This window comes from Schistocerca cancellata, chromosome 5 (assembly GCF_023864275.1).
Source record: "Schistocerca cancellata isolate TAMUIC-IGC-003103 chromosome 5, iqSchCanc2.1, whole genome shotgun sequence".
In the NCBI taxonomy this organism is placed as follows: Eukaryota; Metazoa; Arthropoda; class Insecta; order Orthoptera; family Acrididae; genus Schistocerca; species Schistocerca cancellata.
Window position 1 is genome coordinate 181,287,549 of NC_064630.1, and position 15,121 is coordinate 181,302,669.

The 15,121-nt window shown below is 42.9% G+C and overlaps 1 pseudogene; it reads right to left on the reverse strand.

Annotated features, from left to right (window-relative positions):
• Positions 1–11,913: 11,913 nt before the first annotated feature.
• On the reverse strand, positions 11,914–12,031 carry LOC126189774 (5S ribosomal RNA; annotated as a pseudogene).
• Positions 12,032–15,121: the final 3,090 nt, after the last annotated feature.

Sequence of the window (15,121 nt, forward strand, 5' to 3'; positions counted from 1 at the left end):
CAAGCAGGAAAACGTTGTCTCTTTTCCCACCATCCGGCCACGGTAGCTTCAGAGAGTTGTCAAACAAAATAGCAATCGTCGAATTGTTTACTCTATCGAGAGCTTCACACGTTAGTAGGAACTTATCTCCATGGTCACAACTTTCAGTGCAAATGTTCTCTTTACGGATGAGGCTTCACGCCAACGTGATCAAATTGCCACATGTGTGGCCTGACGAGAATCCGCACGCAATTGTGCAATCACGTCATCAACACAGATTTTCTGTGAACGTTTGGGCAGGCATTGTTGGTGATGTCTCGATTGGGCCTCATGTTCTTCCACCTACGCTCAATGGAGCACGTTATCATGATTTCATACTGGATACTCTACCTGTGCTGCTAGAACATGTGCCTTTACAAGTACGACACAACATGTGGTTCATGCACGAAGAAGCTCCTGCACATTTCAGTCGCAGTCTTCGTACGCTTCTCAACAACAGATTCGGTGACCGATGGATTGGTAGAGGCGGACCAATTCCACGGCCTCCACGCTCTCCTGACCTCAACCCTCTTGACTTTAATTTATGGGGGCATTTGAAAGCTCTTGTCTACGCAACCCCGGTACCAAATGTAGAGACTCTTCGTGCTCGTATTGTGGACGGCTGTGATACAATACGCCATTCTCCAGGGCTGCATCAGCGCATCAGGAATTCCATGCGACGGAGGGTGGACACATGTATCCTCGCTAACGGAGGACATTTTAAACATTTCCTGTAACAAAGTGTTTGAAGTCACACTGGTACGTTCTGTTGCTGTGTGTTTCCATTCCATGATTAATGTGATTTGAAGAGAAATAATAAAATGAGCTCTAACATGGAAAGCAAGCGTTTCAGGACACATGTCCATATTTTCTTTCTTTGTGTGCGAGGAATGTTTCCTGAAAGTTTGGCCGTAGCTTTTTGTAACACCCTGTATACCATCAGTTTGTTAGTTCACTCCAAACTAAGCAGATAGACCCATTGACTGTGCAATCCGAAAATAAAATTCATTTTGAACTAATAATGATATCTAGCGTGAAATCTACATGTAGATTCTGTGAAATTCCAATTTCCATTTCCACTAAGATACTTAGACCTGCAGTCAGCACGAATTTACCCCACTAATACAAGATATGATATAATTCCACGTTGCATGTAACAGACATCACGTCACGGCCTGTGCTTTGGTGACTTTTCCTGAAGCATCTACGGACGAGAGAGTTATGAAAAACAGGAGGGGATAGAATGGAGGGATGGGGATGTGCGCACCCTGCTTTTAGTTTTTCCGCTACAGGATGGAGTACGGCGCCTGTGGCTGCTACGTTAACCAGGTTTGTTATTCATGTGTACCGCGCTGACGCACAGGGCGCTAGGAGATAGCTATTTTGCGTAGCAGGTAATTAAACTGGCGAAGTTGCGAGGCGACATTTAAGTTTGAGGATAGCGGAATTAATCTGTGGCGTGCGGAGCCGCCTGGCCGCACCACAGCGTGTGAACCGGAGACGGGGAACTTAATTTAAACTGTGTGCGAGCCGAATAACTTAGCGAAATTGTCCTGCAGAGCTGCTCATTCAAAAGTGCTGCGAGATCTTCGTCACGGTTGTGCTTCATTGGTTCTGAAATACAAGAGTTTTATTCTGAACTCACGAACCCGGCAGCGTTTCGCAATTGCTAAATGTGTTTGGGAATTGCATATACATCCAAAATTCCTTGCCATCCCCCCTCTATGCCCATCTTCTCATCCCATCTCCCTACGTCAGTTTTCGTCTGAATAATCAGTAGAGTATGGTGTAAAAATCTGTTGTAAGTACCTCAAGATCTTTTCGATATTGTTGGTAACAACGTTTCCCCTTTGTATATTACAAAAATACATAGCCTGTGTTGGTCCGTGTGTTCACTAGTTTATCATGTAAAAATTGGAAGTAAGTTGTTCAAGCACGTTTTGAGATATGTGATAACAAAGCTTCTCCTTTATATATTACATATATATTTATATATTACATATGTTACAAAAATATTTAGCTTATCCGACAGTGCCACTCCGAATGTTAATCAGAGTATCGTGTAAAAATTTGAAGTAAATTGCTCAAGAAGTTCTCGAGATTTGTGGTTATTATGATCCCCCTTTATATATATATATATATATATATATATATATATATATATATATATATATATATATTACACAAATATGTAGCCTATGACCGCCCGAACCATCACTTGAGTGTCGTGTATTTTGTTACGAAAACATGTGACAGCAGAACTGTCAAACTGAACGAAAAATGGTTTTTATTTTCTTTACCGTACAGAAAATACAACAGAACTGTCACACTTTTTCGTATCAAAAATACCATTACCATCCACAGTTCAAAACACAACAACAAAAATCAACCAAATCGGTCGAGCTGTTCTCAAGCAATCATCTTTCACAATTGATATCAATTTCCGACTTTTACGGTGGGTTTTCCAAAAACTTTCTTTCATATGAACCTTTTCCTAACAATAAACAACACTACAACAAAAAAATTAACCAAACGATCAAGCCATTCTCAGGTGATGATCTTTCATACATGCGGCAAACGATTTTTGTATGTAAATGTAGGACAAGAGCTACTACTAACTTTTTCCCTTGTTCATATTTGCTGTGTTACTGGCAGAGAGGATGAGTGAGCACATTAATTTTAACCATAAAGTTTATTTCAGTAAGTGTTCATCTAATTTATTAAATGGGCTATATTAGTTTCGACTGATTCGTGCAGAGTTATGACACTCCGAAGGCTTTTTATTAACTTGTTATACCATGAAGATTCCTGGCAGATTAGAACTGTGTGCCGGACCGAGACTCGAACTCGGGACCTTTGCCTTTCACGGGAAAGTGCTCTACCAACTGAGCTACCCAAGCACGACTCACGCTCCGTCCTCACAACTTTACTTATGCCAGTACCTCTTGTTATACCATGTTTGATGTTTTTTCATCCTACGGAATGGGAGCAAAATATTTTTTGTGTTTTAAAACTGACGAAGTAGATACCTTATTCTGCATGTTTGTAATAGTCTTACGAAGAAGAAAGAATATTCATTTCTGTGTGATATATGTGGAATCAACGATTCTCTTTTAACCCACGATAATTCATTTGTATAACTTTTTATTTAGAGATTTTGTTTGTGATTTTATACGTTCACTGTGATAAGTTTTCATTTTAATAAACTGTAATATTATGGGTTACCTGAGCCTTTCTCGATGGACTAGTTATAGAAATGGTACTCGGGCGAGACATCGTTTGTCGCCGTGAAAAGTGCCACAACATTTCATAGTAGCAGCCGGCCGACTCTTTCCGATGCTTAACTTGCAGTTTAACAACAAGTGGCACTTCATGTTTTACCCTCAATCTTCTTCCATGGTTTTATGCGTGTTCTCACGTGTGGATGTCATTACTTGTAGCACATTGAGTGCTCATACCTAAGAAGCGGTTTTGTTATATTTTATTTTATTTATTGCATTTTTTATTATTACCCGGAAACTAGTCCCGACAATGTCCTGACAGCCGTAAAGTGAGCTGATAAGTGCCTTTGTTTACCAGGTTTCTTACATGTATACTGTCAGAGCAAGCAGTCTGCTGGTACAGCTCCCTTGCGGTTTGTCGATATCGTTCTTTCAGTGGCGGTACATCAGCCAGTAGATGCATTTCTCGTGGTGGGTAGTCCTGAGGAAGATGGAGACCTAGTCGCAGTGCCCTAATTGCTGTTCGTTGCAACCGTGGGTGTCGGCAGCTATGCCCTAGGCAACTGCTGCATACTCGAGGAGAGGTCGTTTGCGGCATGTGTAGATAGCAAAACCGGTCTGGATGTGCAACGTAGACTGTGGGTTGAGCGCTGGATGTAGGTTCCTGAATCGTCCAAGTGCCCTGCCAAGCATTTCTTCCGTATGTTGGCGCCACTTTAGACGTCTCTCCAACGTGACGCCAAGGTATCGAACAGATGATGCCCAGTTTACTGCTGTTTCTCTGACGACGAAGGGTACCAGACCCTCTTCGTAATGACCGTCTACGTCTTGTTTAGGTTGAAACCTAACCGCATTTTTGTCACCCAGGCGCTGTGTCGATTTATTGCCATCTGACAACTCCGTATAGTACCCGTGCATTAAGACTCTTGAAGCAGTCTCTTCCATCAGCGTATAAGGCCAGCTTCACCCGTGATTTTGTGGGGATTTCTGCTGTATACACTGATGAGTAATAATTTAAATCCTGTTTATACCAGTGAAAACAGAAAAGACGTGGAAGTTAAAGCACCAGATTCGTACGTCAGTAGCAAAAATCGGTAGAGGAGAAGTCAGCTACGCCATCTAACGAACGATGAACCAAGAACTTCGGCGTACAAGCAGTAGCTGTGGTTCATCCTGTGTGCTGCCTTCGGCTGGGCCAGCTCTCTCTAACGGGAGCCGCCAGCGTTTGCCCAGGCTTGAGATCGTCCTCGCAGTTGTATTCCGAATATCTGTGTCGCCACTGAAGTGTCGTCACCTGTGTGACCAACAATTTCCCTTTGTGGTCACTCAGATTTTAACATGGATCTCATGTCATTCTATCCTGTGGCCCTGCTCGGCAGATTAGTCGAGCTGCTGATTGTCACCGCTTCTTTAACAACGCTGCCCCTTGCGAACATATCGATGAGAGAATTTGGAGACCACAATGTGCTCCATAATTTAGTAAGACTGGGGGGACTAGTTAGGAAGAATCAATGTGCAAGGAAGTGGGATCTGGAAATAAGAGGGTTGGAACTTAAATAGTGGCAAATATTGTTTCACAACCGATACAAAAACGTCACATCTTTGCACCTGTTGCTGTCCTTTAACGTAGTCACCAGCGTTGTGTAGACCCCATTGCCAGCGATGTGGGAGGCGTAGTATACTGTTAGCAGAGCCTGTTCTGTTGGTGTGAATGGAGCGGTCTAAAGTTATGGTGATTCTCGTGTACAACTGTGATGGTGTTATCCTAACGCATTACGTTCCTCACGGCAGACCGCCAATGCACAGAATTACTGTTCGTTTTTGGAGCATCACCTGCGACCAGCTTTGCGAAAGAAGCGGTGACACTTTGTGCGCAACCCAGACATCATTTTGTACGACAATGCGCGGGCGCATACAGCACAAACTGTGGCTGCTCTGTTCGGTCGATGGGACTGGGAAATACTGTACCATCAACCATACTCCCCGGACTTAAATCCTGGTGACTTTGATTTGATTCCAGAGATGAAGGAACCACTTCGTGGCATTCACTTCAGAACTGTTCCAGAGATTCTACAGGTAGTAGACCGCTCCATTCGTACCATCAACAGAACAGGCTCTGCTAACGGTATACTCCACATATCTGGCAACGAGTTCTACACAACGCTGGTGACTACTTTGAAGGACAGTAACAGGTGCAAACATGTAACTCTTTTGTATCGGTTGTGAATAAATAGTTGCCACTATTTAAGTACCAACCCTCGTACGAAGGAATGAAGAGATAGGCTTGAAGTTCTCTGAAGCTGCAGATAGTGCGATAATGAATAGCTCAGTAGACAATTCAGTTAAAGAGGAATAGACATCTGTAAAAAGAGGAATCACAGAAGTTGAATAGAAAAACATGGGTACAATGAAGATGCTCACGAGGAAACCATGGCTAACACAAGAAATTCTTTAGCTGATTGATCTAAGAAGGGAGTACAAAAATTTTCAGTGAAACTCTTAAAAACTGGAATATGAGTGATTTAGGAATGAAATAAACAGGAAGTGCAGGGAAACTAAGGCGCAGTGGAAAACGTGAAGAAATCGAAAAAGACATGCTTGTTAGAAGGAGTGACTCAGCGCATAGAGAAGTCAAAACAACTTTCGGTTAATTTAAAATCAAGGGCGGTAACATTAAGATTGCAACTGGAATTCCACTGCTAAGTGCAGAAGAGAGAGTGGATAGGTGGGAAGAGTACATTGAAGGCCTCCATAAGGGGGGGGGGGGGGGGGACGATTGGAGATTTGTTTGATGATGTGCTAGAATAAGAAACAGGAGTCGATCAGGAAGAGACAGGGGATCCAGTATTATAATCAGAATTTAATACCTCTTTAGGAGACGTAAGATCAAATGAGGCAGAAAAAACTGATAAAATTCCATCGGAATTTCTAAAATCATTGGCTGAGGTGGCAACAAAACGACTGTTCACGTTGTTGTGTAGAATGTATCAGAATGACGATATACCACCAGACTTTCGGAAAAACATCATCCACGCGATCCGAATACTGCAAGAGCATACAAGTGCGACAATTTTCGCACAATCACATTAACAGGTCATGGATCCAAGTTGCTGACAAGTATTTTCGCTTTAGGAAAGATAAAGCCACCAGAAAAATAGTTCCGAGGTTACGGTAATGGAAGCACGACTGCAGGAAAATCAAGAAATATTCGTAGGACCAGTGAAATTACAAATAGCTTTCAACAATGTAAAATGGTGCAAAATGTTCGAAATTTTGAGAGATATCAGAGAAACCTGTAGGAAAAACGGGTAATACATAATATGAGGGAACAAAAAGAGTGGGAAACTAAGAACCAAGTGCTCGGATGAAAAAGGTTATTAAAGGGGGATTTAGGGTTCCGACCCTGCTGTTGGTGTCTACACATCAGAGAAGCGATGACGGAAATAAAAGAAAGATTCGAGTGTGGAATTAAAAGGATATCAGTGATATTCGCTGACGACCTTGCTATCCTCAGTGAAAGCGAAGAAGAGTTACAGGACATGCTGAATGGAATGAACAGCTCAGTGAATATTGAAAATGGATTGAGAGAAAATGGAATAAAGTTGAAAGTAATGAGAAGTAGCAGACATGAGAGTACCAGAAACTTAACATCAGAATTGATCACGAGGTAGATGAAATAAGGGTATTCTGCTACCTAGGCAACAAAATGATCCAAGGTGGACGGAGAAAGGACATAAAAAACAGACTGGCGCGGGACTGGCGAGTCCATCGTACTAGAATGAGCTGTAGAGGATAAAAACTGTAGAGGAGGACAGAGATACAGCTACCATATAATCGAGGACGTAGGTTGCAATTGCTCCGGGACGTAGGTTGCAATTGCTCCTCTGATATGAAGAGGTTATTGCAGGATAGGAATCCATGGCGGTCTGCGTCAGACCATTCAGAAGTAACCCGACAATACTCGGCCACTGCAGATATTTGTGGTTGGTACAGGCTTGTATGTCGTCTGTATTTGGCACTGTTGGTACAGGCTTGTGTGTCGTCTCTATTTGGCACAAATTTGGTATTCTGTGGTGTGATATGTTTGTCCAAAGTTATCAAAAAAATGGTTCAAATGGCTCTGAGCACTATGGGACTTAACATCTGAGGTCATCAGCCCCTAGTACTTAGAACTACTTAAACCTGACTAACCCAAGGATATCACACACATCCATGCCCGAGGCAGGATTCAAACCTGCGACCGTAGCGTGGTTCCAGGCTGACGCGCCTAGAACCGCTCGGTCACGCCGGCCGGCCCCCAAAGCTATCATTTTATGACGTTCCGGAGCTATAGCAGCAGACGTTCTCAAGCCAAGATTGTCTTTCACTGAGCGTACGAGAGGTCTGAGTTTCGTTGGCGGACGGAAGACTCTTTTAACTTTATGTTTATTAGTAATCTTCTTTATTGTCGAAGAAACACTACCAACGTATGACAAAAACACCACTTCTCTTTGTTCTTCATTTTCGTGCAGCTCTTCGCTTTGTTTAACACGTGCCGAATGTAAGGTAGGACGAATGACGACAAATTCGGAATATCCATTCTGCAAATAAATGGTACTGAGGTGGCGTAGCTCGTCGGATGAGTCTGAGCCTGTTACGGCTCCTGCTCTGTGAACCAATGTCCTAAACACGCCACTTCATTTTGGAGTATGGTGACAGCTGGTGACCTGTAAGTAAAGCTCTTGTGGATACTTCTACGGCAAGGCATGTAGAATACAGGAGAGGTACGCCATTCCAGGGGTATAGCACCATGTAAGACATCACCAGGCGGCTAACGGTGATCTTGACTTTAAACAGCACATATTGCGTGCGCATTTCTCATGTTTTTTACACGCATATTTCTCCAACTGGGCTCGAAAAACACCAGCTTGTTTCACCATTGTGCTTCAGCACTTCCTTTTCTTGTTTAACAGAGGTCCATTAAATAATCACAGGCGTACTGAAAACGCATCACTTTACTTTGCCTTTATGTCGTTAGCGATGAGTGTTGTCTGTTCGAAGAAAACATGTTCTCACAATTACAATTACAGTGTGATATGACCGTTTCTTCAAGAACTGTCTCTTAACCAATATTAAATCAGAATATAACGACCCATTGCGTCGGAATAATTAATCAACACCGACAAGTGAAGTACGTGTTAGCATCAGTGACCGCCAGTACTTCTTTACCTTAGTTTACATTTTTATTTGTATTTGCGTAGTGCATGTAAGCATGGAGCGATTTGGGAGCACACTGGGAAGACCTGTCAGCCAGCAGCGAGGTTCGGTAGCCGGATAGCGAGAGCGCACCTGGGTGTCCTCAGCCAGGGCACAGATTGGATTGGCAGATTGGTTTTGAGCACTATGGGACTCAACTGCTGCGGTCATAAGTCCCCTAGAACTTAGAACTACTTAAACCTAACTAACCGAAGGACAGCACACAACACCCAGCCATCACGAGGCAGAGAAAATCCCTGACCCCGCCGGGAATCGAACCCGGGAACCCGCGCGTGGGAAGCGAGAACGCTACCGCACGACCACGAGATGTGGGCTGCCAGGGCACGTCAGACGGGATGCAGGTCACTGCCACTCACGTGACCGGACTTTCCTTTTGACTTGCCACGAATAGACGCCGAGCACGCCATAATCAACATAAACAAGGTCTCCCATGGCGTAAGGCCACCAGCAGCGACTGTCTTTATGACTCGAAGGTGAAAAGAGGTGACACCCTATTTTTAGCAACGTGGAGGAAACGCACTATTGTGAATAAAATGTGGAAAGCCATCTTTTTGTTTTTGGGTGCAATGGACGTCACAGATAACACCTAGAAAATGGAGGGAGAGCCGGCAAATTGGCACCTCTTTGTAAGCATGGGGCACACCCGATCTTTGGGCCTCAACAACGAAATGTTTACACAATGTAAGAACTACCAGGATTGGTTAATGTAAATAAACTGTGAGCTAGAGACAGAAAATCGACTGAAAGGGACAGAGAGAAAATGTGATACCTTTTTTTAGCACGAAACAGTAGGAAGTTTCTTACAGATTAACGTCCTGAAAAAAAGTTTTGCTGTCACAGTGTAAATGAACACAGACTGTGTGTGATGTACCAACTGGCCATCAAAATGGTAGAAGACAGACAGACACTAACAGAAAAAATCCACTCATACCGTCGCAAGCCAGCACCCAGAATTATGCTAGAAACAGTGATGTAATATTCAGAAAACCACCTGAAGTTGAACCTGAAAAGGTTAGAATACCTGATCATGGAATACTGACTGGTTGCAGTTTTGTGTACTTACAGGAATATTTTTACTGCTCGGATCTCGGAATATCCGTACCCCAGCCAATTACAATGGCGTAAAGAACTCAAAACGCAGAAATTCGAGTTATCCTTTTAAGAATCATTTGGTTTAAATTTATTAGACTTTCGGTATTCGACTCCTCGACTTCATCGCAGGCAGACTTCACCATCAGATTTCTCCTCCACCGGTCTGCGAAGCCGCGAGGGTCCATCTCTGAGAAGATGAACTGAGGGCTGATTCGAACTTAGCGGCAGGCGTGGGTCGTTGATGCGCCGCCAGTGACTGACTCTGCAGCCGCTTCAGCCTTCACCTACAGATAGGAATGGTGAGGCCCAGTCACGACAGCGAGATGGTCCGTAGGGACAGGAAAGTCGTTACAAAATCTCAGTAACCTCAAACTTCACTCTGAAGACTTGCTTTCAGATTCGAATGACCAATTCGCTTCCAAATCCGGCCACATGCCACATGCTTTTAGTACTACCACTACTTTACACTAGCAGCGCGTCAATCCCGGTACAACTTCGAGACTGTGATCGTTTCATTTTTATGCGCGATTAGTATAATATTATACTAGACCTTTTTGTCACATGTGCCAAGGTTTCTCTTTAGAATTATTATTGCTAGTCAGGTGATCGGTGAGCCACTTTAAGGTAATAACTGGAATTAATTATGTTTCTTGTGTATGATTAATTCATGCCAGATAAAAGTGCCGATTAGCATACTGTGTAGATTAGACTACCAAGTGCCCCTTGCACAAGCTGTATTTCATTACATATATATTAGAAAATGAAAGGTAATTATGATATATCCCTTATCTTGAAAAAGAAACGCTGCAAAATTAATCTGTGGTTCCTGAGCATGACTCTGTCAAAAGCTGGTTTTATTTTGCTGTTTTTTTTTTAATTGCCTACTATTTGGACCGCCTGTTCAGATACCTAACTCAGACAAATGACCTTATCCTCACATGTAACGCGATAATTTTTCGGTCTATTTTGGAAAACTTGGAATGTATCTCACTAATGTTTTAATTGGCCTGTTGTATGTGGACACAATGATCCACGAAAAACGGTGAAAATATGTTATAACCCGACCACTGCCGCCAGCCATTCGGGAGGTTAGCGAGAGTAAGTTTCATTATGTATAACAGCGATTCAATCCTGATTCGTGAATTCTTTTTAATTTGTTATCGTCCTTAGTGAACTACGAAGGCGACGTAATCTGCTAAATACTTGAAAGCATGATGTGTTAAGATCTTTGGTATAATACACTCGGCCCACAAAGTCAATATCCAATAACAGGCATTTTTCCGCTGTAGCACCAGAATCAACCAAATCAATATTTTTGGCGGAGTTGGCACATGCACTCAAACACAATTTGCTTGAAATAAAATCATCAGTCTCCTTCGGCTGCGATCATCGTTTTAGTAAACGGAAGAATGACGGGGCTAAACTGTTTCATTGGTGTCTCCTGTTTGTATTAACAGACCCATTTTGTTCTTTATTTTGAATGCCGTAAGATTATTGTAGAATTTAGCCTGTCATGAACTACTGGGACAATACTGATAGCATTTCATTTTTCACTGCCACACGACTGCTGTTTCGTCAGCTTTTCTTCACAAGCGCAATTAATTTTCAACGACATATCTTTTTTCTTTTAGAAAAGGCTGGTCTCTCCTCAGTTTCTCAATTGTCTTTTTTTTTAACGTCTCTGAGTTCTCGATCGCCACTGTGAAGACGGCCTGTTCCAACTTTCTCGTTTTCGGAGAGATCGTACAGAGTTGGGGTAACATTGACACTCTCTTTCGTTTATGACCTACAATAAAAGATAATTTATTTAAAACATTTACGAAAGCAGTATCATCAACAGAGCCAAAAAATTCCACAATTTCAGTGACCAAACTGTTCGAAAATTAAATATGTACTATCTCCTTCCCGATAATCTCTTATTTAGTCGTAAATTAATTTGAACCTGATGTGAAGTACTCGAACGCGTTGGCAGTAGTTTGGAGATTCTCTTCGTGCCGGTTAAGTCGTGCACGCAGTATCCTGGAAGGAAATGCTCGGAGCATATTCTTGCATGGGCCACATTAAGTTTATCATTTCACGTGCATAAAGCTACTCATGTGTTTTAAAACACCACGTGTTTGGGAAACACTCCGTGTGCAGGCCACAAGTGGCCCATCGGGACTATCCGACCGCCGTGTCATCCTCCGATGAGTATGCGGATAGGAGGGGCGTGTGGTCAGCACATGGCTCTCCCGGTAGTTATGAAGGTTTTCTGTGATCGGAGTCGCTACTATTCGGTTGAGTAGCTCCTCAATTGGCATCGTGAGGCTGAGTGTACCCCGAAAAGTGGCAACAGCGCATGGCGGCCCGGATGGTCACCCATCCAAGTAACGGCCACGCCCGACAGCGCTTAACTTCGGTGATCTGACGGGAACCGGTGTATCCACTGCGGCAAGGCCGTTGCCACGTGTTTGGGACGGCTGGAGATTTTTAAGCAACATTTTTGCACGTAGCAACAGCACAGTTAGCCTTCCTTTGATTTATTTGCGGTATGCACACAAAATGCGTGTACATACAGATGTATGCATTTGTGTATGCTCCACATTTTCTCTTAAACCACTGCACTCACTTCAGTCAGACTTAGTACACATATAGCTTACTGTCGGGAGAAATTCGCTGTATGGTAAGAACCACCTGCATCTCAAAGGGGCTGGATTAAGAGTGAAAAATCAGTGTAAACCTCGACGTCCAAATACCGGTACTAAAACTGCCTCATAAAACACGACGTTTCAGTTTATTACTTCTTCAGTACTGACCGTATTCGTGACGCATTTTGCCGACAGTATTCACAAACGTCATTGAATGTATCAGCAAAGTTATATCGTTGCACGGCGCATAGTTCAGGAGATACGACGTCAAAACACTGGAATCATGCATTATAGTTTAATTTATTAATTATTTTCTGGTAACTCAATTTGCAACACATTTCGCAGCCAGTAGGCACATATACCACTGGATGTACCTGCTAAATTATCTGTTTGTACAGCTCATAGTTCAGGAGATGCAACATTAAAATGAAACAGTTGGGCGAAATTCGCTAGACATACAAGTGAAATATGTGTACAAATACATGTGAAATATGTTAAACATATGTGAAACATATCTGATATGTGTGGACGCGAACGAAGCCACGAGTAAAAAGCTCACCTTAAATCTCTGGAACGATTTCAAACAAATTAGTCACGATCTGGAAAGAATACTGTGGGGCCACCAGCGTCCTATTGGGGTGAGAGTGATAACGTGGAAGCAGAAGGGGGGAGGAAGAAGTAGGTAGACAACGAAGAGAGAACGACGAGGTGGATACAGATGGGGAGAGGAGGAGATGGACAGAGAGATGTAAGAGGCGGAGATGGACAAAGACAGAGGGGAGAAGAGACGTAGGCAGAGAGAGGAGCAGGAGCAGATTAACAGAAACAGAGGAAGGGGGCATGGACAGAGAAAGGGGAAAGGACGAGATGTAAAGAGAGAGGTAAGAGGGGAATATGAACAGAGAACGAAAGACGAGGAGTGGAACAGGGGGAGGGGTAGGAGGAGACCCACTAATAGAAGATTGGAATAAATACATACCCAGGTAATGAAATGATGATTAAATGGACACCCTAGCTGCAAACAGGCGTTGATGTACTTCATTAAGGGACATGTTTTAAATGTGTGCCCCGACCGGGACTCGAACCCGGGATCTCCTGCATACATACAGACTCTCTATCCATCTGAGCCACCGCGGGCACAGAGGATAGTGCAGAGGATAGTGGGTCTGCAGGGACTTATCCCTTGCACGCTCCCCGTGAGATCCACATTCCAAACATGTCCACACCACTACATTCGTAGTGTGTCCATTTAATCATCATTTCATTTCTAGCAAAGCTGCATGGTCATCCACGGTAACTGTTCTTTCGGGAACAGATACTACCGTCATATATACCGAGGTAAACCGTAGAAAATAATTCCAAACTAAAGATTCTTCCACAAAAGTACCGCACACCACCAGACACACTTGTAATCACTGAAAAGGCAACTAAAACATTCAGGCTGCAGCGCGTGACTACTGCCTCCTAGGTGCTGTCTGACACGTGACGTCACAGTGGCAGACAGGTCCCAGCTGACAGCCGCGAAGTCTGGGGTGTCCTGCCACGGTCCGAGAGCCTCTCCCCCATAGGAGGTTCGAGCTCTCCCGTGGGCATGGGTGTGTGTGCTGTCCTTAGCGTAAGTTTGTTTAATTTAGATTAAGTAGTTTATAAGCCTAGGGACTGATGACCTCAGCAGTTTGGTCCCATAGGAACTTACCGCAAATTTAAAAAAAAAAAAATTCGGATTGCACTCCCCTGGGTTTGCTGTACACTGCATGATCCAGGGTGGTATCCTCCTTACTCCGTACAAACAAGTCCAAGAATGACCGTACGCCATTGTTTTTGTTTTCTTTTCCATGGTAAACCTTCTGACTGTTCGGCTGTTCGGACGAACAGAATTTAGGTGGTGTAGAAATATATCCAGCGATCCATTGCCACGGGACAAGAATACACAGATATCATCTACATATCACCAAGGGAGCGTAGGCTCTTTTAAGTCCACCAACTGAAGTTCTCTCTTCTCGAAAGCTTCCACAAAATGATGAGCCACAGGAGGTGACGAGGGTCTGTGCACTGCAACTCCGTCAGTCTGCTGGTCGTTGAATAAAAAGTCATAACCATTATTTGCTTCTTTAAACCTTTTAGCATGTATTGCAGCTATATAAGTTTAAATTTTCAATAAATCAATTACATTTTTCAAATTTTATTTGAAGACTTTTGTTTCGTAAATACTCTCAATGTAACCTCTCATATTAACTTCAAGCACACAGAGATATATTTTGCACGTAACAAAACACTGAAATCTTATGAGAAGGATATGAACTACTTCAAATGATCTACAACATGGCAGATGTCACTTGAATCATTTCTTTTTATTACAACTAAAATTTAATTGATACAGTGAAACTGGAGGTCTGCAGCACAGAATGGCGGGATCTTGTGGCTATTCCTGGCTGTCGTGTAAGTAGTGTCGGGGGCACACTTACCTGCGTATGGGTGCTACAGAGAAGATACCATCAACAGAACGTAACAGTAACATACAAATAAAATGTATCAAATGAAAGTTAAAATTACATTATCATATATTGTAGTTAACCTGTAATCGCTTAGGGGCGAAGTTCAGCGGTGTGAAAGCTGCCTATATGTTGTCACATGACACTAGTCATTATCAACAGTCCTATAAAAATAAGTAAAAGCAAATTAAACATTTAATGTTATTACATTAATAAATTAAATAAATATGTAAGTACTCTGCATTAAAATTAAAACCATTCACCCATTTACACAAAGGTTTGCAGAGAAAATAGCCGTCGTCTTTTTGAAGATTAGCTGAGCACCCGGCATTGCCGTAATACGTATTTATTTCAATTCTATTACTCCATTTCCTCTATCCCCCTCTCTCTGACCACCTCCTCCACCCCCATCTCG